This window comes from Canis lupus, chromosome 8 (genome assembly GCF_048164855.1).
Source record: "Canis lupus baileyi chromosome 8, mCanLup2.hap1, whole genome shotgun sequence".
Classification (NCBI taxonomy): Eukaryota; Metazoa; Chordata; class Mammalia; order Carnivora; family Canidae; genus Canis; species Canis lupus.
The window spans coordinates 7,411,016-7,436,808 of record NC_132845.1 but is presented as its reverse complement, the minus strand read 5'-3'; the positions used below and the strand labels follow the sequence as shown (position 1 = coordinate 7,436,808).

Here is a 25,793-nt window from a genome sequence, read left to right as displayed (position 1 = left end):
GATTTCTTCAGATATATCTCATGCACTCCTGCAAGTCTGTCTACAGAATAAATTCCGCTAAGTGTAATTTCTGGGTGAATTTATATTATAGTCAAATCGAATTTTCTATTCCTTCCTTATTTTCTCTTTTGTGCACCAAGCGGGAATTCCTATTAGGTCAGCGCATTTGAGTTGCACTATAAGTGATGGTCAAGATAAGCAAAGGAGAGGTCCTATTATCTAATATATTTTTACTCTCGAGTCCATAAGGCCTCTTGCCATCTGCGGAGGCCCAGGACACACAGGACCTCACTAGGGGAGGATCTAAGAATTGAGAAACTGGAAGCTGAAAATCTGGGGGAAGACTAGAAAGATAAAAAGACCAGCTGGGAAGGGAAAGAACCAGGGAAAGAGGTTAGAAAAGTCAGAGCAAAGGAGATCAGGGCAGAGGTTGTCCGATATTCTTCTAAGCTGAATCCTGTAGTCTGATAAAGGGACCTGATGGGCAGATCAAACACATCCTCTGGGCTTTGTGTATACTTTATTTCCGGTAATGGGGTCCTACTTTCACATTCTACCTGACATTATGAGCATTACTAAGAGGTTAAATAAATATTGCCAAAACGCCCTCCAGAAAAGTTTCAAATTACACTCCCACCAAGGGATTTCCCCCAGATCCTGCACCAATGTTTCATATCATCAAACTTTAAATTATTGGGGCACCTGGGTGGCTCAGTGTTGAGTGTCTGCCTTTGGCTTGGGTTGTGATTCTGGGGTCCTGGGATCGAGTCCCCCATTGGGTTCACTGCAGGGAGCCTGCTTCTCCCTCTGCCTGTGTCTCTGCCTCTCTCTGTGTGTCTCTCATGAATTAATAAAATCTTTAAAAAAAACTTTTAAATTATTTCCAGTTAGTCAAAAATGATGTCTAGGTGGTATTTAATTACATATAAGTTTAAGTATCTTTTCATGGCCATTGACCAATTACTTATCTTCCCTGCCTATTTTGTTGTTGTTGTTTATATTTTTCTTATTGATAGTAAGAATTTTCTTTCTTTCTTTCTTTCTTTCTTTCTTTCTTTCTTTCTTTCTTTCTTTCTTTCTTTCTTTTTTTATAGTAAGAATTTTCTATGTATTAAAGAAAATAACCTTTAGTCAAGCAGGGAAAATCACTCTTCCATTTGTTATTTATCTTCTTGTGTTGTTTGATTAGTTAATTAATATTGCTATACAGAAGATTTGTATTTTTATGTAACCAAATTCATCAATTGCTTTTCTTATGTCTTCTGTTGTGCAGTGTTGCTATTGATAAGGACAGTCGGTTAATGTGTCAGAACACAGAAAAGTGGCCAGAGTCTCAATCTAGCCACTTACCAGCCAAGTGACCTTGACATGTCAGTTCAGTAAGTTTCTTCCTCTACAGAGAGGAGACTTTATCTTCTGTCTCCTCAGTTTCTTTCTGCTGTCTTGATAACTGAATGAGGCTAGGTTTATCAAAGTCTCTTGACCCTACCCGGTCTACATGAATGGTAAAATAGTTCATATCTGCAAATGTAGGATAAAATGTGAAGTATTTTTAGAAGCTGGATTTCTCAAAAATAAAACCTTGAATGAGTAAAGAGTAATGAAAGTTTGTCAGATTAACTTCAAGCTTCAATCAAGGCTTTGAGCAAGGCTCGGAAAGAGCTTCACCTCTTTCTCCTGTTGTTTAAGACTCCCCCTAAACACTCCCAGACTCTGTAAACTATCATGTCATCTTAATAACCTCACATTCAGAAAGTTCTTCCATGTATCATGTCAGTCATTAAGACTAGCAGTAGAAAAAAACCAAAACCAGAACCAAAAAGCTAATGATTCACTCTTCTTCTCTATGGGTTCTGAACAACTGAGGACAGAAGGAACCAGTCAACTGGTGATCCCAATAGAGTATCAGCTTTATGATGGTAATAAGTCAATGGGTAATGTGGAAGGACTCTTACCACTTTGTCACATGCCTCTGACTGGTACCAGATGCAAACAGAAATGCAGAGACCAAGAGTCATAGGGCCAAGGTCCTCAGAGCAGGACAGACTGGTGCATTGGGCATGAGAGAAAGCTCAGCCAGAGGATGGCCTGAGGGGTTTTGTGCTGTGGTCCTGCCCTTGACCAATATGATCAAAGACACACAGGCTCTCCATATTCGCCTCTTTCAGATGAAGCTCTTCTCTTTCTCTTGAGAGAGAGAAAAGAAGTGCCATTCTCTTCAATATGGCAAGTGTAAGGCTGCTGAATGGGACTCCCCTGTCCTCTATTGGAAACATATAAAGGAGAGAAATAGATGTGTATTTATCTCCTGATTTACAGCTTTGATGTGGACTCCCTTGGCTTTGAATCTACCAACACCAGCTGGGCACCTTTAGGCAAGTTACATAAACTTTCTGGGCCCTAGTGGCCTCCTCTCTAGAATGGGACATGAATATCTACCTGCCAGGTGTGTGAGAGAATTAAAGAGACTACACGTGTAAGACACTTAGCAGAGGAATTGGAGCAGAACATGAACTCAAGAGATGTTGGTTTTCTTTCTATATTCTCCTAAATCAGGCTTAGTTTTGTTCCTTCACCTCAGTGGAAGTGAATAGTCATATCAACCAACCATCCACGGTCAGGCTTCATGCTTTTGAAATTAAATAATACCATGTCTTTGATTCTGTTCGACATGGGCCCAATTTCCAGCCCTGTACTTCACCATCCATCTCTTCAGAACACTCCTGTGATCCTCTTCATTTCTCTTACTTTGTGGAACGAGAGACTGGCAATGGGCTCTCCTCCCCAAGACCATGAAGATACAATAGGCACAGAGCCGCCCACAGTCACACCCCACTCCCATCCAGGAACCAGAGTCTCTTTCACTGAACTTGTGTGTTGTCAGTGACTCTGCGTTTCCTGCCATTCTAGATACTGTGGTTCCCCCTTCCTCAGAGAATCCTGAATTAGGGTTATTAATACTCATGACTAGGTCCCCTGAAGGAAACAGACCATCTGGCCCCTTGGCAAGTCTCCAAATTATAATTGTTAAAAATGAATCCCCCTAAAAAAATGAAACATAGAAGGACGAACACCAAACTTCTCAGTTTCTTCGCAGCAACCAGCAGAATGGCCTCAGCATTGGACAAAGCTCCCACCCGCGGCCACAGAGCAGTCAACCTTAGAGGGCAGTGACTTCAGGATGCAGGCATATGGAGAGGTCATTTGTTTCTCATTTGCCCAACAGATAAGAATATGGAAATAGTCTCAGTCCATTTGTTTGATGGGCCTCCTAAGCCAGTAATAAACAAATCAATACAATTAGTTTTGGCTCATCATCATTAAGGAACCTTCACTGCTGGGACACAATTTAATTATACCTCTTGCTCCATAGGAAAAGAAACCTGTCAAGATGGGTGGCTTCTCTTGGGGTTGTAGCAGAGCGGCAGCGGGGAGGGAGGCTCAGAGGCAGGGTCCGTGTGACTCCCTGAGAACATTGTGCATGTGTGTGGCATAACAGGGGTCTGTCCAGGATGGTTCTAAGTGCTCCTGCCACAACTTCTTGGGAATTCATTTGAGCAAATCTGCATTCTGCGTGGAGCTCACATACATAACAATGCCAACAAACTGAAACAACGAATAAAGATCGAAATGACAATGTCCAATCCAGAATTGAAATAAAATTGGGAGCCAGAAGGCCTGGTGTGTATCCTCTGTGCCCCTCTGTGAGAGTGGCGGAGGCACAGAACTTCCTTCTGCCTCAGCACTGACCGTGGAGTCTCTGGCACGCTATAGCTAACAAGCAGCTTTTACATTCTGTAAAGGAGACCTTGGAACTCAACATGGTTCACACAAAGCTCTCTTTGGACCATGGTTGATGCCTGGTGGACTTAAAAGTTTTGAATAGTGCCTGCCTACATATCAGATGGGTTGTTTTACAGGGACACAGAGGAATCACCTCACACCGCTTCACTTCCTTCCCTCACCTCCAAGGCGAACTTATCTTTAAACCAAATCTAAAGAGATGACTGTCCAGTCGGAGTCATTGTAGTAAATTTGATTGGGAAGTGATCCCAGAAAAATCAGTGTGGCCAACATCCTAAGTTTCAAATTAGAAAACGAAGGCCCAGAGTAGTTAACCAGTTTTCTGAGGTTACCCAGCTTGGTGAAGACAATCGATACTTGAATCTAAAACTCAAGCACAAGGTTGTCTCTGCTATATCAGCCTAACAAGCCCATATTTCCAAAGCTCTCTGGTAAGGAAGACCCCCTCATAACAGAACATTTGAAAGTTTAATTTGCTGTTTTAACTTGTGTTTTTCCCCCTGGGCTCCCAGAAGATCATCAATGGAGAAAAACGATTTTTTCCAAGGTCATGCAGCTTCTGATTTATAGGAACCGGTAATCAATTAAATATTTATTTTGGCGTTGACTTAGTATCTCTTTCCTTTTCGAGTAAAGTGATGTACATATTGATTTTAAAATCTATATTTAAACATATGGAAGTGTTCAACAAGCGGATATTATGACTTGGAAAAGTTAACTAGGAGAGCCTCCTGACCTTTTTCAGGCTGCGAGGTCAATGAGAAATAACTTTTTTTTAGCTATTAAAATTTAGGGACTATTAGAGTACTTAGCAATACTTTCTCTAACACAAGAACCTTTTCACACCAGTGTTCAGGATTACAAAGGCAGCCACTGTCAACCTTCCAACCATAACAAGAAATGTTTTACTTAAGCGTCTGAATATTCATATGCAACAATATTATGACAAGTAAACTGTTATTTTCAGTAGTCTTTTCCAATAACAGTAAAATTAAGTCTCCAATATTTTATTTTTTACTTATACTAAAAAGTTCCGTTAAATAGGTACCTGACACTCACATAGTATACACTCTGCGATGGTTATTTTTATGTGTCAACTTGAGTGGGACACGAGGTGCCTAGACATTTGGTCAAACATTATTCTGTGTGTGTCTGTGAGGGTTTCTGGAAGTGATGAGCATTTGAAGCAGCAGACTGAGTAAAGCAGATTACCCTCCCTAATTTGGGTGGGCCTCATTCAGTCAGTTGAAGGCCTGAAGAGGAAAAAGAAAGAAAAAGAATCATCTTCCCATAAGGACACTCTTCCTGCCTGATTGTTTTAAGCTGGGAATTTTTTCCCCCTACTTTTGGATTCAATCAGCTCGTTTTGGGGCTTGAGCTTACAAGCCTTTGGACAAAAACTATACCACCAGCCCTCCTGGGTCTCCAGTCTGCCACCTGCAGATCTTGGGACTTGTCAGCCTCCATAATCATGTGAGCTAATTCCTTTACATACATATAAGGATATATATGTGTAGTACACACACACACACACACACACACACACACACCCCTCCTACTGGTTCTGTTTCTCTGGAGAACTCTAATACACACTTGTATTATATATAAATATATGATTTGCATGTTTGTGAATTAACAAATGGACTAGAAAACTTAATTCACAAGGCTTAAGTGATGCATAAGACTAACATTTTCCAAGAAATAAAAGCAACTTGACCTAACGATAGAATTCTCTCAGTAGGTCAGAAATAAGAAAGCTAGATATTTAAGGTGGTACGGATTCTAGAGAGCATAGGGTGTGCTTTCAATATACCGTTTTGCCCTCAAAATGGATGTAAAATATGTTAGGAAAATGGCGTCAGGGGTGTGTTTAGAAATCTTGCTACCAAGATTGAGTCAAGGGTTTTGATAGAACACCAAGACATTTTGACAGACATCCTACTATTTGAACAACTTCAAAGAATTGGAGAGATTTAGAGATATGGAAACAGCAGAAACCTACTAGAGGTCTGGGCAGAGATGACAAAGGAGCTCCAGAATATATCTAGGGGTGTGACACATCTACATGAACCTGCCCACATCTTTGAGGAAACAGCCCTATACACATATAACACATTTTCAGATTGTGAAGATTCCCGATAAGTTCGTTGATATCAATTTGAGAAAGTTCTGATGACCGAATTCAATACCTCCTCTCTTTAGCACACTGAAACGGCTAAGTGGGCCAAATAAATTAATTAATACATGTTAAATGTGTTGTGAAATAAGACTAAGCTATATGATAGAAACATAGAAATTATTTCCAATGTTTGTCTTTCATTCTGAGTTGTTGAAAACATACCTATATCTATTATCTCATTTAAAGCAGAGAGACAGGGACATCTGGGTGGCTCAGTGGCTCAGCATCTACCTTCAGCTCAGGTTGTGATCCCGGGGTCCTGGGATCAAGTCCTGCATCAAGCTTCCCACAGGGAGTTTGTTTCTCACTCTATGTCTCTGCCTCTCTCTGTGTGTCTCTCATGAATAAAAAAAAACAAAAAAAAAAAAAACAAAACCTTAAAATAAATAAAACCTTAAAGAATATATGTGTATATATATATATACAGACTTGATCCTGCAGAGAGACAGGCATCCCTTTAGGACAATAAAAGGAAGGCTCATGTTTTAGAAAACTAGAAGATTCCAAAATAATGGCACATTTGAGAAATAGTAAATCAAAATCAGGAACCAGTGCTTTGAGATCACAGAGCAAAATCAGGAACAAAGGATCGGTTTGAGTAGTGAGACCAGAGGCATAGGGATTATAGTTGTAGTTTGGTGTCATTCCTTTATACTAAGATCACTTTTATGCTTCTGCTATTCCCTACATTTCCTTGCCTTACAAATCCCACAACACAGGTTAGTCTGCAGGGATGTCCCCTTGTCAGTTTCCCTCGGCTTGGTGTGCCTCTAGGCCATGTCTTTCTGACTTTGCCACCCCTACATGGCAGCGTCTACCTCTCCAGCCACTTGAAAAACCTCCAGCATGAGTAGTTTTATACCGCATTCTTTACCTCCAAAGACAGCATTCAATTTTGAAAGGCTGATGAATGATATAAACAATTGGGAAAAAAATTGAACTTGACAGGGAGTAATTGATATATAAAAATAGGTCTGATAGTACTTTAAAAATAAGTCAACGAAAGCAAGACGTTAACTTTCTGTTCTATATCCCTCTCACCTGCCCCCTCCACCCCGGTGAAATAAAGGTGTAGAGCTCAAAACGACTTATACTACCCCAATCCAAGAGCACTAGGAGATGACCCCTTCTTTTTGGAAAATCATCTAGTTGGTAGAACAGGCGATAAAACAGCTTATAAATGACATTGCTGACATTACCCTACAAGAGTTTTATACTAGTCTCAAATTTCTCAACCTTTGTGCTTATTAGTCTTACATATTTATTAAATCCTTTCCCCCTCCCCTAATTGCTTTATACTGTGTAGTGGGTAGTCCTCCTCCAGGGCTTATTTCCATGGCCAAGTAAGGTTTGTACACTATAACATGGAGAGCAGTTCAGTTTCCCAAGACACTTCCCGTGGCACAGGTGGGGTTCATTGTTGGTGATAAGCAACTGCCAATCAGTTTTCTTTCAAGTGTGGCCAAACCACATTTAGCTTTTATTACCAAATAATCAGATATTTAGTCTTTAATAATGATGATGTTTTTTCTTTTTAATTTTTACTGTGCTCATATTATTAGGTCTGCATTTTTTTCTTTATAATGTAAGCCTATTTTTCTCAGTTAGGCCTACTTATTCGAAAGCATCATTAAACCTACCATTTTATTTTATTTTATTTCCCATTAATTATATATTTTATTTATTCAGTATAAGTGTCTCTTGGTAATTCTGTAGGCTTATTGAACACCAATAAGATTATTCTTGCTCATTAACTCAACTGGGCCTCCATTCATTCTTAGAAGGGCACTGAGTTAACTCACTGGAAAGAAATGAGCAAAGACCATTAGTGAGAAAACCTAACTAGTCATAGTACACATTAACTAACTTGTCTGAACCTTAGTTTACTCAGATGTCAAAAAGGAATAGTAATATATGCTATATACGCCATGGGGTAGTTGTGCTCATCAAACCGTGTATTCATTTCAGGATGTTAAACTGGAAGTTTTGACTGAATACTCAGCTCTCATAGATATCAGATACCAATGTGATTTATGAGACAGACCAGCCTGCAGGAATCGAAATTGAGACAATTAAAACCCAAAGCAAGTCAATCACACAGACAATAAGAGGTTTGAGAGAGCAAAGAACTCGAGATGGAATTTCTTTAGCAAGAGCTAAGTTGTAAGGTCTCTTCCCTAAAGGGGTGCTTGTCCCTCCAAAACCAATCAAGTAAAAGAGACTATGACCTGTCACTTGGAAATCTGGTATCTGTCCCTTAAGGCTAGGGAGATGTAATAAACTGACAAACAACTTCCAGTGGCAACAATGGCCCAAAAAGTGTCTCCTTGACTTTCTTGGTACAAAAGCTGAGTGAGTGTATGCCTTAGATTAAACATAGGCCGTATAAACAGGGGAACCAGATGCAGATTCTTAGCGCCATTCTGTTTAATAGCACCTTTGAACTGGAAAAAGTCATAAAATAGAACCCAGTCCTCAGGATTATGGAAGGAGTAAGAAACCAATCAGAAGAAAATGCATCATCACCTACATCAAGACAACTGTGCAGTTAGGAGGTTCTCGGAACTAAGGGTGGGAGGGGGAATCCAAAGAGCCTATGAAAGTGTTCCAGGAGAGAAAAGGTTTTAATATAGGCCAGGCCCAGGGGCCATGAGGTCACCTTATGAAGAACTGGCCCTATAAGAGCTTGCCTCTCCTCCTTATGTATTGCTTCAGCTCCAAATGATCTATAAATAGCAGCTAGCTAGTGCAGAGAGGAGCAAGAAAGGAAAAGAAATCAAATGCATCACATTTCTAGGGAGTGGGCCTACTGGGAGGAGAGAATCGCTATAATTTTGAATGAAGTTGAAAGGTTTGACCATTACATGGGACTGGACATTTAAAGTACCAAATTGGGACAGTGTTTTATTTCTTAAAGTGACTGGAATATTTTTATTACTTAAGAAGTATCAGAAAAGCCATGGGAATACCTAAGTTGAGTTTTCATCTAGGAACAGAGGAAAAACTTAATGTATTTTAGAGAGAAGTGACACAAGTGTAATTTTATCATTTTATCATTATATCTCACAACTTTATGTTCGATGTACTTGAGATACACACACACACACACTAAAAATACACATACTATATGACATTATGTGAAAAACTTAAGTGTCTATGGACACTACAATATAAAATAGATGGGATTTTCCAAGGTCAACCCATCATGTGCAGATTAAAAAATAAAAAGTTCCCGTATCCTATAATTTAATCTCCACTTTGAGAATCCAAGAGGGTCTAGAGTGTGATGCAAGTGAGAGCCGAATGAAGGAGTTTCATCAGAAAGCTCTTGCTGTGCTGAAACTCCACCTTAGCGGCTCTACTGCAAGCACGGTGAAGAGATCACTGGGAGACCTATGAGCTGTCTCCTGGTCAGGAGACAGAGAAGACTGCTGCCTAACCCCTGAGTAACCAGAGTCAGCCCAGAGTCAGAAGGGGTAGAGAGGTGAATGTTTCCCATGGAGCAGATGTGAGTCATAGGAGAGACAGCAGGTGTGGGATTTTCTTACATCACCCTGAAGAAGTTTGTCCAGGAGGCTCACACTGAGGATGTATGCTCTTCAGGTCCCAAGGGCTGAGGGAAGAGCCACAAGAGACCATATAGATTAGAATAGAAACACATGCTTAGTATAAGAGTCCCCAGAGAAAAGAGCCCGGTGGGGAAAGTCTGAAGGGGCCATGAAGGCTTCCTCAACCAGGCAGATCAACTTGAACAACATGTCAGGCTTGGAGAACTAATAGTCAAGTAAGAACCAGTGAAGCCAAGGTATTATCCCCTCTGCCTTCCTCCCATCTCATGCTAAACCCTGAGTTGAAAGGGTCTGAAACAATAGCTATAAGGTGAGGAAAGAGGTGAGCAAAACAGAGTAGAGGAAGAGCCTAGGCCCATGATGCCTGCTCTGATCACAGAGCTCCACTTGGGGGAGGGGAAAAGGCTTAATGTTTACTCAAGTTCAGAGCTGTGATTATTCCATGGAACTAGAAATTATGATTACTGAATTGAGACTGCATTTGTGACTTCAAGGTACTTCAGGACTGTTTTACCCATGAGTGAATTGAGAAATTACAGAGTTTACTAGAATTTTCACCTAGGAGCAGAGAAAAAGAATCCCTCTCCAAAAAAAAAAAATAAATAAAAAATAAAAAAAAAGAAAAGAAAAGAAAAGTAAAGGGATTGTATAATGGTTAGAGATTATATATCCTAATGCCTGAACAACACGTGAGTAAATACTCAGCAAATAATTATTGAATAAATTAGTGACATGCTAGTTTCACACACACACACAACTCTGGAAACGATAAATCTTCCTATAGTAATACTTCTACATAAGTATATTGTTATAATAATTATCCATGGTAGGAGCATCCAATTACATTCAATCTTGATCAGTAAAGTTTGCAGTGGAAAGCATTCATCCATTCATCCATTCCTTCACTACTTTAGATAACAAATGTTGATTGAACTACTATTTTACTCCAGGGACCATGAGTGGTCGCCCCCTCTTTACAGATTTTTCTATTCAAAGGAGAAGATGAATAAGCAAACATACAATTGCTTCCCGAAAGCCTGGATTGTTGACTGGGGTGGAGGAGAAAGCAGAAGAAGTAGATCACAAAACTTCCAGAGAGGGTTTTGCCCTGGACTTGCTGAGTTTTGGACAGCCAGCAGCCAGCGTCAAGGATAGGCCCGGTCTTGGGAAGAAGGAGAAAGGGCAGATGCCATCAGAGGCATTCTGTTCTCTTCATAAATATGTTCAACACTGGTTCTGGAAGTGGAAGCCAGAGCTGTGTTGTGGAATCATGGACAACTGACAGATGCTAGAACAGGCTAGAATGTATGATTAGTAGGGTGGGGCAGGAAGGGGTCAAAGGGCCAGAAGGCCTCATAAATCATCTGCCATTGTCTGGCATTCATTCAATAAACATTTATGAGCACTAGCTCTGAGCCAGCCTCTATAACCAGAGAGCATGGATCTGGGCTCTAAAGAATTGTCCACTGGAAGCCCATCTTCGTCCTTAGTTACCTTCTCTTGTCAGGGCTTTTCGTTCCACTTCTCCATAAGAAGAGGCAGTAATAGTGTAGATGAGCAGTCAAGAGCACAGGCTTGGAGTGTACCCTGTCTGGCTTTTGTCTAGGTGATTCCAGTCAAGTGATTTCATTTCTCTGAACCTCAGGCTCCTCAGAGGTAAAAAAAAAAAAAAAACAAAAAAAAAAAAAACAAAAAAAAAAAACTCTAGTAGGAACCCCCTCCTTGGAAAACGGCTGGGTCGATTAAATGAAACAATGCATGTGAAGGAACTGGCTCAGCTCCTTGCATGTAGGAAGCCCTGCAGAAAGGTTGGTTATTTATCATTCCCTTCTTTTTCTTTTCTGCTTGCCCCTGGGAAATTGGGCACTTCATTCTACTTACCACAGATGCTGTGGTGTTTAAAATATTCTTACTCTGTGAAGCCATTTAATATTGGTACGTGGAATATCTCCTTTTTTCTCCTCTTAATCAGTGTTATTGTTAACAACTCAGAAGCAGCACAGTGATTATGACTCCAGAAGGAGGGAAGTCTCAAGGGCTCATAACCTTTCAGAAAATGAAGGACCTTTGGGCTGAAATTCTGAAAGCTGGCTCTTACTGCAAAGGTGAGTTTGTGTGTGTGTGTGTGTGTGTGTGTGTGTGAAGGAATTTTGATAAAATTCTCTCTGACAAATTTCTGAGTCACTGGAGCATGAAAAAAGGTATTTCTCATCCCTTGAAAGAAATTCTGGGTGCCTTTTTCAGTGCATGAATATCTCAATAAGCAGCTTGATTTTAAAATGTCAAACTTGCCACAGAACTTGGTTCTTGGGTAGGACAAATGCCTTTGATTTGTTTGAAGAAATTTGATTTGGAAATAGCCAAGTGATTAGTTGTCGAGACTAAAGCTTTGAAGTCACAGAGTATGGATTTCTATTATAGGCCCTTGCAGAGTCCCAGACATTTGCATGTAAAATATTTCTAGAACTTTTGCATATGCTTAGATATTAAAATAAGCACGCTTAATGCATTTATAAGATCCCATCTGTCACATACATAATACACTTAAAAATGCTACCCAATGAGGAAATATGGTCTTGTTGTTTAACCTTAATCAAATAGGAGAACAAACACAGAGTACTAATGAACTATGATTGTTGAAGTTCTAAATGCAGAGTTGTATTTAATTCTGTACATTGTGCATTTGGGACAGTGTTAAATGATAGCTCTTATGAGATCTCCATTTGAAAGAGACTCAAGAATGTGGAGCTGAACCAAAGAGAGTCAAGGATCATTCAAGCATAGAAATAGAAGTCTAAAAAAAAGACCTTGAAAGGTTAAAACATCCAATCCCTACCTAAAGTTACAGACTTGTGGGATGTGAGGGCTGGGGGAGGCCCAAGGGAGATCACCTATTCTAAACCATTCATTTTATAAAATCAGGAAATGGGTGTTCAAATTAGAGTCTGTTAAAAACCTTATTTGTGCTTTTCTTTCAGATTTTCAGAACAGAAAATTCTACAACTTCCTATAGTAACATATTTTTGTGCTTCATCATCAGGAAATTGCAACAACCTTAATTTCCTCCAATTAGGCCTATTTTCTTGATGCATGTGGATTTAAAATAACAGTCTGCCGTACATCTCTGTTAGTGACTAATGTTAGAATATGACACGATGGCAAAATGTTAGAAATTGGAAATAATTAATCCAGAGATAAGAAAGCTCACAGGGGACCTAACTAGATTTAAAAAAAAAAAAAAAAAGATTTATAGTATGTGAATAGATTTACAGTCGTTCATTGTATGATGATGCAGAATCAGGAAGGGTATGAGTGAGGATTTGGAGTAAATGGTCTGAATTCTCATTCTGTCCCTTACAAATTGTGGAACTGGGCAAATTACTTATCTTCTCTCTCGATTTCTTTATGGATAATAACAATGAGTACTAGTAGAACAACGCTTTTTTGAAAAAAAAATAAAAGGACTTAGAAGAATGTCTAACATATTTAAACATTTAATATATGGGGGTCCCTGGGTGGCTTAGTCAGACTGACTCTTGATTTTGGCTCAGGTCATGATCTTGGGGTCCTGGAATGAGCCCTACATGGAGGTCTGTGCTCAGGGGTGAGTCTACTTGAGGATTTCTCCCCCTCCTCCTTTGTCCTCCCTCCCTGCTGGCCTGTGTATGCACACTGTCTCTGAAATAAATAAATAAATATTTTAAAAACCCCATTCAACATGTGGTATTTTGATTGTGGTTGATATTGTTGTTATATACCATATTTGCAGGGTAATATAAAGTGTCCTCAACCTCTATCCTCTCTAACAAATACATTATTTTAAGCTAATTGACTGCTATAAAGATAGTTTGAGGAACTAATATTTAGGAAAGGGTGAAGACATTCCTAAAGCTGATTACTGAAAGATCTTTTTCTTCTTTCTTTCTCAGGGATCATTTAGTATGACAGCAGCTGGGGATACTATGAATCCCATGCAGGAGAATGGAATCAGGTGACATTTTGGTGTCTTTCAAATCTATGATTTCCTGACTTTAGCGTAGCCATCATCATCCTCATCCTCATTGTGCTCCATCTTATTTTCTTAGTTTCAGGAGCATTAATTCTTGCTTCCACTTAGAACATAAGAGCAGATAAAAAAAGACACATGTATGAGGTGTGTGTCCAATCTCAAGATCCAATTGCACTAAACAGCTATTATTTGAATCTTTCTTTAGGAATGCAGAAGATAAGTCCTGCTTATTATCACCAGAGACTCCAATTTATCTGAGTAAAATGAAATTTAAATGATTACTGATAGTGGTAACTCTTATGCAAATCTACTTCAGATCAGTAGCTGTACATTAATTTTCACCACAATGAAAAGCAAATCCTCTAAGTTCTCACTCTCATTACTTAATACAAATTGGTGTCACAACATGACCAGTAAAGAAAAAGAAAATCTTTCATATTATTTCCATTTGTTAGTTTCACAAATTTAATTACAGACATGGGAACTGTCAATTTTGTTGCTTTTATATTAACCAGGAACTACAGTAAACTTTACTGCTTTTAAGTCAGTCTGATATATATATATATATATATATATATATATATATATATATATGAATTTTAAAAAGTGGATTGACCAGCAAAGCGATAAATTTGGATAATAAGAGGTTGACACAAAGATACTTAGGGGAGTCTTTACAGGCCAGGAGGAAGCCAATGATGAGTAGCCAGACTGTTGTTGGACTGTGTGAGACTATTTGAGGTTTGGGGAAAAGAGAAGAATGTTGATTTTTGTTTGTCTCCATATTTCAAAGACTGCCCCTACCTTCAAAAAAAATTACTTCCTGGAGTAATGTCTTCTAGTGATATAGAGACATACATGGAGTGAATAGTATTTCATTTTTTCCATATTTCTCCAAAATGCCAATTTGGGCCTATTGATACTGTGCTGAAGGAGTGTATAATGAAGGAAAGGCTAGAGCCACAGGTCCGCCTATGGGAAGAAGAAGGTCAACCAGAGAAAACAATCTAGAGGCACATGACTGGAATAGCTCATGGTACTGGTACTGTATTGATTTTAGAACAGGAATAACAATGTCATTTTGTCTTGTGGGTAATAAAAGCCCATTCTCTGTCTGAATGGGACTTAGGGATAGTGGGCCTGCCTATATGACAAGGAACCTGTCTTCACTGAGGAATGGAGTCTCGCTAGACACAACCTACAGTACATCAATCAGAAAGGAAAAGCCTGGATCCATCAAGCCTAGGACAAGCAATGGTGCTACCTGGAAGTCAAAGAGTTTCCTCAAGAAATAAACCAGAAGAGACTACAGAAAACAGAAAAAGATATGTTTGCAAAAGCTCAGGACAGGTGATCCACATCCAGCAAGGGAACTTCCCTGCCTGACACATTAGACCCTTTGACTGCATGACATGATAAAGATGGCACCTGCAATGTGAATGTACCAGCTCTGGGCCCAAGTAAGCTGAGACTTCAAGATCCTCATGTAGGCTAAAGGGAAATGAGTCCAAGACCAAGCAAACAGAACAGAATGAGATGAGGTCAGGAGACGAAACAGGATGGTAGATTGGTTCAAATACATTTTCCTTGGTCATAGACCAGTTTTCACAATACCGAACGCAAGTGATCAAGGACAGAGCCCATGAAAGGATGGTGTCTTCCCAATAAAGTATGGAGTACAATGATCAAAGGCCTTGTCTCTCATACTCACTGCTTTGCCTCCAATAGTTAGAGGAGCATCTGGCACATGATAGCTACTCAAGACATCTGTATTGGCAGCCCAGGCCAGCTGTGACCTAGGAACTGGGACAAATGGGCTCGGGCCTTCTTGGTCTTGAGCTGCTTCTCTTCTCTGACTAATGTCAGACTAATGTGCTCTGACTAATGTGACTAATGTGCTCTTCTTGAGCTAGCCTTCTCTCCCTTCCTGGATGGGTGAGGTGCCCAAAGCCTAGGCTCCAGTGTAGGCTTAGGGTGAAAGGTACAAAGGAAGCTGTAATTTGCTTTCATTTGCTCCAGACTCTGTGTTATACTAAGATCAACCCACCATAAATGAATTCGCTTGGTCTATCCTGGCTCACAGATGATCACATTACGGCTTGACTTCAGCCAGGGTGTCCATTTGCCTGACTTCATGTTCTCAGGGAGGCAGGGCAGTGGCTGAGGGCAGGACTGGAAGACTCAGATCCTGGGTCATGATTCCATCTGCCTTCTTTAAACAAAAAATATAGAATTCAACAAAAAAACATGCCAGATTAAAATGTAAGAATGTGGTTGGCTCTCAGCATGTGCGGGATAAATATTTGGAGGCACTTTATGTCATAAAATTATTTCTCCTTTTTCTTTATCTCTGTAGTCATGGCAAAATAGAGGCAACAGCAGGAAAACAGAACAAACAAACAAAAAAGACACTCTACAGGTATCTCCAGGGAAGCTCTTGAGACACAAGTCAGAAAAGAAAAGATCAAGACAATCCGAGATCATATGTCTTCCAGGAGAATACTTCTCTCCTAGGTCCATGGAAAGACAGAAGCGAAGGCCGGGCAGACCCTGAAAGAGACCACTAACTGCTGGCAAGGATTTCCCTCCTGATGGATGACACACAAACTGCCTCAGAAACCCTTATGGTGAAAGGATACGGCAGCTACTTGGACATAACACAAGTAGATCTGAGGTGGCCAGTGGTCTGGGGTTGACCAGCTGTTCATTTTCATAAAGCACAACACAACTTTCAGTCTAGTTTTAATGGCAAGTTTGTGCCTGATGCGATAAAGTCTGTGTCCAAACTGCTTCTCTGAGAAAGAGAAAGAAAGGTGTGTGGAGCACAGGGATGTTGTTCAACACTAATGGGCTCAATGATCCCCAGTCCTCAAAGTCCTACCTGACCTCTTTATGTCTTGGTGAAAATGGTCCTGCGCCATAAGGGGAAGCTATCAATGGTCTTACTTGAGCCCAGCACATGTCCCAATCAGAATCAGAGTCACTTACATGTTACTTACTTAATGTATTTTCTCTTTTTCTGTATTTTAATACTTATCGGCAGAAGTACCCTCGTAATAAATAACACAAATTTACACTAGAGTAAAGGTCTGCCAACGATAGCCTGTGGGTCACCTTTAAGCAGCGGCCTATTCTCATGTGAGCTAAGAATGGCTGGGACATTTTAAAAGGGTTGTAAAAGATAATGAAGAAATATGTGACAGAGATCATATGTGACCTGCAAGGCTAAACTATTTACTCTCTAATCCTTCACAGAAAATGTTTGCTGAATCCTACACTCAAACATTGTTTATTTTCTTACATCTAAAATTATGAATAATGAAGTAAGAAGGAACCAGTATGTTAGTTTTGGTTAGCCTGGAGAGTCACAAAGATGCTGTGAAACAACAGAATTTGTCCCCAGGAAGGAAATCTTGACACTTATACATTATAAAATGACCTATTGTTATATAATATTCTATTATTCGCGGTTTACATTGCGAGCATAGACTAAAATGCAGTCAGATGCATTTTATTATATTGTAAATATTCTTGAAAAATCGTCTCAGTGATTGGCCCAATGTAGGAAAGCGCCAATTACCACAAATTCTGGTGACTACAGCCCCCACTCTTTGTGCCTTTACTAGATGAAGTGCTTTGTGCACAATATCTCACTCAAAGACACTTCAGAATTGCTCCACGAGGTACACAGGGCAGGGTTCTTCCCATTCCACAGCTGCACTGACTGAGGCTCAGAGGGGTCAGCAGCCCATCCAAGGCCCCAAAGAGAGTAAGCGATGAGACCAGGATTCGAACTCAGTTCTAGCTGCTTGCAGAGTAGGAGCATGGAACCCTGACACGACACTGGAGGATCACTACCCTAAAGTGTCCCCCTTAGAAAGGAGACCGGGTATATTTTGTGCTTCCCTAATTTAAAAAATAATCAGTGCACCACTTGGGGGGCTGGAAATCAGCCACCACCTACTAAAGGAAAGCCCTCCCCTTGGCCCTCCCAGCTGGCCGCTCCTGCACAGACATCCTGCCCAGACAGCCCACCCCAGACACCAAAGCACCTTCCAGAAGGGTTAAGAACCCATAAAAGTAAAGCCTCTCTCACCCTTTCATTGTGATTGAAAAAGCTGAGGTTAGGCTTTCGCATTTTCATTTGGGGCTATTTAAAGGAAGGACCTTTGAATGGTGGTTATTTCAGTTGAGAGTGTACTTAGCGTTCCTTCTTTTCACTGAAGCAATGCAGCCTTCCAAGCAATGCACCTGAAATGAGGTGCAAACCCCACCGGGCACCGTGGTGCCCTTTTCCCTCACGTGAGCCCTCGCCCTCTCCTTTGTGTCTGCCTGTCACCTGTGCTTGAGGTGGAGACCTCCTTCCAGGAGGAGGGAGTTTTCTAACTTTCTAGTCCCCTTTAGGTGGGAACAAAAGGGTAGGAGACCCAGCTGAAACCTCTAGGCCCTCAGCTTCAGGCCTCTGTCTTCAGCTGCTAAGGGAGCATTTTTACATGGAAGTTGTGCTATCACATCAAAATATAACAACTATAAACTGGACTTTTTTCTTCCTCAAGAATCCAGCTCTCTATCTAGACATATTGCTGTCCATACAACATCATATCCCAGACAGAGCTTCCTAAAATCTTTTCTGGCCCCTTCTCTGCCCCCATCCAGAGGAGGGTCCCATGGAACCTGGCCACCCACTCTTCCCCCACATCTTACCCTCTCTCTTTCTGTACTTGTCAGCTCATCATCTGATGATGCCTGGATTCTGTTCAAGGTCTTTGAATTTGTCTCCCTGCCTTGAGACTCTTCCTCTTTACACCCTACTGCAGCATAATAAAGCTTGCAAAACTCAGAGGCTGAAAGCAAGAGCCACGATTTCTCTGCTCACAATTCTGCAACGTGGGAGGGTTCAGTGGCAATGGCTGGTCTCTGCGTCACGTGCGATGGCTGGAGCAACTTGACGTGGGGCTGCAGGAATCAGGCTGGTGTTCCCAACATGTCTGGTGATTCTGTGGGGTTGCTGAACCAGATGGGGCTCCCTGAGCCTATGTCTGTCATGCCCTTCAAACCCCCAGGGACTCTGCCCCCCTGCGCTCTCTCTCCAGCAGGTCAGGGAACTTAGGCTTTTGTACTTGGTAGCTCAGGATTCCAGGAGAACAAATATGGAAATTGCAGTGTCTCTTAAGGCCTAGGCATGACAGTTACAGGGAGTCACTTTTGCTTCATCCTTGTCCAAGCGATTCACAAGCCACGCTCAGTTCAAGGGGAGGGGATCCACTCCACCTTTCTCTCTTTTTGTAATGTTTTATTTAAATTCAATTTGCCAACATGTAGCATAACACCCAGTGCTCGTCCCACACCCCCTCTTGATGGGAAAAGTCACAAAATAACGTTGTGGAGGGGCGTGTAGGATGGGAGGGCTTTTTGTGTGACCACCACAACAAAGTAAAATCCATATTCTAGCACTTAAGTTTCAATATTATTGGATATCCAGTCTACTCAAAAATAGAATGATCTGGGCAGCCTGGGTGGCTCAGCGGTTTAGCGCTGCCTTCAGCCCAGGGCGTGATCCTGGAGTCCCGGGATCAAGTCCCACGTCGGGCTCCCTGCATGGAGTCTGCTCCTCCCTCTGCCTGTGTCTCTGCCTCTCTCTCTCTCTCTCTCTCTGTGTGTGTCTCTCATGAATAATAAATAAAATCTTAAAAAAAATAGAATGATCAGCTCTATAAAAAGTGAGTTTCGCATCTATTAAGTATCTTCAAGGACAGACAGGGTGGTATAGGCACAAAATCTAATCCAACCCTAAAAAGTTGGGGTTTCCAACTTCTTTTCTACCTTTCCAATACCGTTGCAAATCTGTATCTAGGAAAAGAAAGATAATCCAAAGAATCAAGATGGGTATAAATACAATCAATCATTGATTTGTCGTGCAAAATCTCTCTCTCTCTTTTTTTGGTGAAGAATCATTTTAAATTCTAACTTCACCCTGTGGACCAAAAGAATTTTCAAATTGTTCACCTTAGACTTGTCATTGCTTAGAAACGTCCCATCTAGGGAAGTGAACACCAATCTCTCACTTGGTGAGCACAATTTCTTACCGTACCAGAATTCTCACTTCTTCTGTTAGACCCTACATTCTGGCCAGTGTCATAATGTCTCCAGAAGTTATTTCACTGTAACTCCTGCATTCATCAGCCCTGTGCCATTCCTTACTCCTGCCGCCTCTTTTCTCCCACCGGATGAGCTTGTTCCTATTTCACAAAGATAGCCGGCTATTAGTCTTGACCGCCTTCAACTTTCTTCTTCTCACCCATGGATACACATCCTTAGCTTCGCCCCTTCTTATGACCCCAGCCTAGCCCCTGCCATAGAACATGAGGTACATCCATCCATCTACCGCTTCTCCAAGTTCTATCCTCCCTCATCTTCTCAGTAATACTCTTCCAACAATTAATCTCTCTCTTTTCCGTATCTTCAACCTGTCGCCCTCTGAGAGCCATTTCTTTTCCTCCAGCATAGAAACTAGCCATCTCTCACCTATCTGGAATCAACTTCCTAATCTCTGCCCAACATCTGACGATGATCTCATTTGCTCTCCAGTGTTCATAGCCAAGCTTCTAAAGCAGTCCCAACTGGTCTTTGTATGCTCATCAAAAACCACAGCTAGGATTTACGAAGAACTTGAAAGAAAACTGGCACTGTTCTAAGCATTTTACCCACTTGAACTCATTTACTCCTCACAACAACCTGAGACAGTTCTATTTTTATTTCCATTTTGTAGAAGAGGAGATTGACACAGAGATTTAGTGAACTGCTCACAGTCAATGGCTAATGAATGGCAGAGTTTGGGCTTCAGCTTGGGTGGTCCAATTCCAGAGCCCAAGCACTCACTCCCCAGACATTACTGACTCAACCATTCATGCCATTCAGTTCACTGCATTCTGGTTTCTGCCTTCACCACGTCCCTGAAACTGCTCCCACACAGGTCACCAAGGCCAGGTAGTTGCTAATTTCAATTGACACCTGGTGGCACACATCTAAGGTGGCCGTCAAATTATTCACGAAAAAGAACGAAGAGGGAGACTGACAAGAAAAGAAAGGGCAGAGAATTCCTGTCCATTGTTCAGGTGGGAAGGCATAGTGGGAAACTCTGTCCTTGTCCAGTACGGCTGAAACCAGGAAAATCAATCATGTCTCCCACCCACTTACGCCTTATGTAATTTAGACCAAATTTCTACCTGGAAATATCTGAAGTGTTAGTCAATTCAAATCAAATTCATAATAGGCAAGGGCTCAAATATACCTGCAAGTGATCCTGCAGATCTAGGGTTTATCTTGCTAAACATCAATTTTTGCCAGGACCACTGAACAGCTTACTCACTAGCACTTGTGCAGAACATGGGCCTGCAAAGCCCTTTGCTGTTAGAAGCATTTTATAAAACTCAGTCTTTCCACGGAAGGTCAATAGCATTGATTGGCACGTGCAATTATTGAAAAAAAAAAAAAGTTCCCATTGTTAAACAAATGACCTTAATCCTATTCAAGTTAGAAAACCAGAATAGAAAGCTGTTTGGAAAAACACAGTAACAACAAGGCTTCAGAAATGATGCCAAAAGACTAAAGAATGTAAAATGAAGGGGGAATAGTTCCTGCTTAGATATTTGAATATTTTTCATTTCTATCTCATTTAGGTGGTCGACAAATGTTTATTGAATGCCAAGGACATGCATGTTGCTGTATTATGTGCAGAGAGTGATCTGAGAGTCCTACTCTTCTTGGCTTTAAATGCACGTGTTCAATATACATGCAAACTGGATGAACATTTATTCATTCATGAGGCATACGCTGATTGCCCATGATGGGTAGCTAAGTCACTGTCCTTTAAGCATCCCACTTTCAGGGATCTTATAGATTATTAGGGGAAGAACACCATGAACAATGGTACAAAATTGGAAAAAAAATATTTTTAAACATTTGGAACAGCAAAAAACATAGAGTAAGCATCTGATAACATTTATTAAATAAATAGTAAATGCTATCACATAGGCTCATGTGAAGTGTTGCAGACATTAAAAAAATAAAATCAGTGTGTATTTCACGAAGATGGCATCTGAACTGGAACTGGAAGAGAATGAGACTACCATTGACAGGTATGGAGGAAAACGTTTCAGGGCAAAGCCTCGGAGGCAGGAAAATTAAAAAAAAAATATGTGACCAGTTGCTTTTGCCAGGACTGGGAGGTAAGCAGGAAGTAAGATCAGCCAAAGAGTTAGTGTTTTAATCAACAGGCAGGAAGGAACCAGCAACATTATTGGGGAAGGGTAGGACAGGATTAGAGAACATTGATTGAAAAAGATGTACTGATGAGGTATTAACACAGATGCAGGGAAGGAAGGAGACGAGGTCATGTTTGTCTTTGTATCAGCAACCTGCACAAGGCCTGGCTATCAGTGAGTACAGTGGACATCCGGGCCATGAGCAAAAGCATCCCCACCCCACGATCAGCCCAGTTTCTGTGGAGCTGAACGTAGTTCCAGGAGAGAACAGGCAGCCCAGGTGCTACCCTGGCCTCGGTGATGGAAACGTGACCCAGTTGGGACTAAAGAGATCAGGCCTAGAAATTTTGTCTGAACTCCTAGAGAAGAAAAGCCCTTGATCTTTTCTTCCCTCTATTGGATTTTTGGAAGCAGGAGGGAAAACCCCTCTGAAAATAGAGATAATACGGGAGAAAGTGTATTTCATATTTCATAATAACATCCTTAGCTGGTTAAAACATTTTCAGCTGGAAGTTTCTCCTAACTTGCAAATAGGAAGGATCCTGATGGATACAGTAAGAATTTTATTTAATGAATAAACATATGAATGAATGATTTTTTTTTTCATGAAGAAATAGACCAGTGGGCGAGGATACCAGTCCTTGGTTAACCAGTCTATCATATCACTTCCTGTCCCTCGATGCCAGCAGTCAATTAGTTTCACTTGGAATGCCTTTCACCCACGAGCTATGATTTATTTCTACCCAACAATATCACGATCTATGTTTTTATCAAGTCAGTTGCAAAGACTCACACTACTAGGCACACAGGACCAATGCAGTAAATCCTCTGGATTTATTGCAGAATCTAGGCTTTATAGAGAAAACAAATCATGAAAAATTCCGTTCCTCCCCCCAGCCCCAGAAAAGTAGAGTTTCACTTCAAGTAAAAAATGATTAATACTGGAAGTATCACTCAGCTGGCCCAAATAACCTCCTCTGGGCAAATGGTAGAGAAGCTAGAGGGGTTGTTTTCATATGTGCTCACCTAAGGCAACGGCTCCATTAATACACACACACAAAAATCAAATATCGGTCAGAACATTTCAAACTTTTTTTCATTCTAGCTTCCTACTAGCTAGTCAGAGCCACTCAGTATTCCCACGGTGGCATTACATTGCCAAGGCTTTGGCTGTTGTGAAATAAAATAACTGCTCTCCCCTGCCTTACCTATTGTTAAATTGGTGGGCTTTATACATCATTCATAAGCCTCCTGGTGTTATTTATTGTGAATCTCTCTTGCTCAAGTCACATTTGATCAGCATACTGAGAAACAAGTGTTCCAGCCACTAAACAAAACTTTTATAAGAAGAGAAATGATTTGAAACATGTTCTGGATTCAGCTTACCTTAATACAGTTAACTGGATTAGCTGCCAGGGATATGTCTCTTCGCGAATTATTTGATGAATTTGTGACTCTTTTCCCCAGGGTTCTAAACTGAATTCATTCAATATTTACTGAATGCCTACACTATGCAAGATACCATGCTAGGACCTGGGGCAATCTGATGTTTTGTACTCTTAGATATCATCCCTTGAATCCATAGAAAGTAACAAAAATGTAAATGACGAGGACATGGAAAAGGAAATAGGAGGGAGTGTGTTGTGTCAGGGTGGCAATAAATAGGGAAAAAGAAGTCTTTCAACAATAGTCTTTTTTTATTAGGGGGGGAAAAACATCTTTTGGTTAAGCCCCAGGCAAAATCATTGCAACATATAACCAGAGGAATTTAAACGAAACAGATGCAATAATTATCTCCTGCATAAATAACATGCTTTTATTACCTAGCTAATACTATTGTAATCATGAATAGATTACCCTTTTGTGAGGCTTTCTCATTTCCACCACTAAGGTAGAAAAAGCAAGGGATTCTCCATGCGCAGGAAAGACTATTGGAGTTTCCTGTGTGATGAGAGAATATTTTCTTCTCTGCCTCCCTTTCTCCCTTCCTTTCTTCCTGTCTTCCTTCCTTCTTTTCTCCATTTTATAAATATTTACGCAATTCCACTAAAAAGCTAAAGAGAAATTTCCATAGTGTTTGCTATTACCAAATTATATCGATCAGAAATCCCTTCTCATGACTGACTACACTGGGTCATCATACTCTGGACCTGAAATTCCAATGATCCCTTGACTTCAAATGAGAGGAGTCTAGATCCTCAAGTCTTACAAGCAAAGATTACTTTTTTTTTTTGGTAAAAGTGTAATGAATGCGAACAAAACTATGAGGAAACTCCCCATTTTGGGTGGTGGAAGGTCGTAGCCTGGAGAGTTTACATCATTTCATTAACTGCAAGGCTGGTGTGTGTTTAGTGGTGAGGAGGCTGACAGATTTGGGGGCTAATCTCCCTCAATATAGTCATTAAAAAATGCAACATTGTCCTTCTGCAGGGTGTTCTATTTAGTAAGAGTCAATGCTAAAGGAATTTTTGTTTCTTACCACATGAATCCAAAGGCTAACATCAATGTGCCCTGAATAGCTATTTAAGTCATAGGCATTAAAGCATCCGAGGATAAAAGCTTCAGCTAGTTGATAAGTGAGGGTCTCAAGTACTGTTACTTTCATTTTCTCGAGATTGTATAAACCCAAGAACTTTCACAAATGGGCACTTTGAACTAAACCCATCCTTACTCTCTCTGCCTACTGTTGTCGAACTGGATGGAAGGAGGCCAGTCAGGAAAGGAGCCAAGGGGGAAGGAGGGAAGAAGAAAGAATTGATTGATTCTGGTATATATAACACCCTAATTTTAGCAAAAAAAAAAAAAAAAAAAAAATCAGGAAAAAAAAAGAAAATATGAAAGTGTCAGCAAGAACTTGCATATACATAAATACCAATATTTGGCATTTCAACGCAAGCTACTCACTGGTGGAGTTACATAAAAAGCAAATGACCTTATCTGAACACCGCTGTATACTTTTTGTCACTTGCTGCAATCAAAACGCACTTTATTTCATTTTATCTTAATTCATGTTACATCTTTCTAAAAATTATTTCAGGCATCAGTTCAATTACCTAATAAATTCAACTTAAAAAACAACTTTTACAAATGACTTTTCCCTAAATTAGGGAGGGAAAAAAATGAAAGAATATGGACAAGAATAGAGAATTAATTGTCCACTATCCCACTGTTCAGATAACCAGTATTGACAAGTCTACATCCTTTAAATTTCTTTTTTCTTCCGAGTAAGAGTGTAAAACTTGGAGTAACGCCCAATGCATAGTTTTGTATCTCATTTTTTTATATCCTTTTACTACAGGCATTTACTCAGATTAACATGTATTTTTCTACTTTACTTTCAATGTCCATTCAATCGTCTATCTTATGACTCCAGCATGCTTTACTTAACCAGTTCTCTGTTGTTGGGTATCTAGGTTATTTCCAGCAGGCCTTTGGCTACATATATTTTTAGGTCTGATTCAAGCCTGGGAGGGATGTTTCCATATTTTCTTTTTTGTCCTAAGATTCTTTGGGATAGAGCCTCTCCCCAAAAGCTTATTTACCTTACTCATACAAAGACACCTCACTTCACGGCCACAAGCTACGCTGTTGCAACATGTTAAAGGAAATGACTTCTGTCTAAATGATCTGATGAGATGTTCTTACTCCAGGCACCAACATTAAAAAATTCAAAAAAGAATAAGGATAGGAGGTTTTATTATTACAGAAAAAAGGCTAACTCTTTTGTTTATCTGCTTGGTTTCTCTTTTGCATAAATTTGATTATCTAAATGCCAGTTTTCCAAATCTTAAGGCTTTCAGTCCTCAAAGGATAACATTTAACAACTATAATATTTTTAGCAAAGTTCAAATTTAAAACAAAAAAGCAAATAAAACTTTCCCTTGATATTAATCTTCATAGTCAAGTAATTTTTAGATTCTAATTATTGTTATATGCAAAACACCATTGTAACACTAAAATAAAATTTA

At 40.3% G+C, this 25,793-nt stretch overlaps 1 protein-coding gene and 1 long non-coding RNA gene across 5 annotated transcripts in view; one reads left to right on the top strand and one right to left on the bottom strand.

Moving 5' to 3' along the window:
• The window catches only part of ST6GALNAC3 (ST6 N-acetylgalactosaminide alpha-2,6-sialyltransferase 3), a 522,366-nt gene that overhangs the window by 123,280 nt on the left and 373,293 nt on the right, over nucleotides 1-25,793 (bottom strand). The window lies entirely within an intron of this gene.
• LOC140637520 (uncharacterized) lies at nucleotides 11,292-13,105 on the top strand. The gene is made up of 3 exons (XR_012034614.1): nucleotides 11,292-11,360; nucleotides 11,525-11,657; nucleotides 12,531-13,105. It is a non-coding gene; the product is annotated as an uncharacterized lncRNA (long non-coding RNA).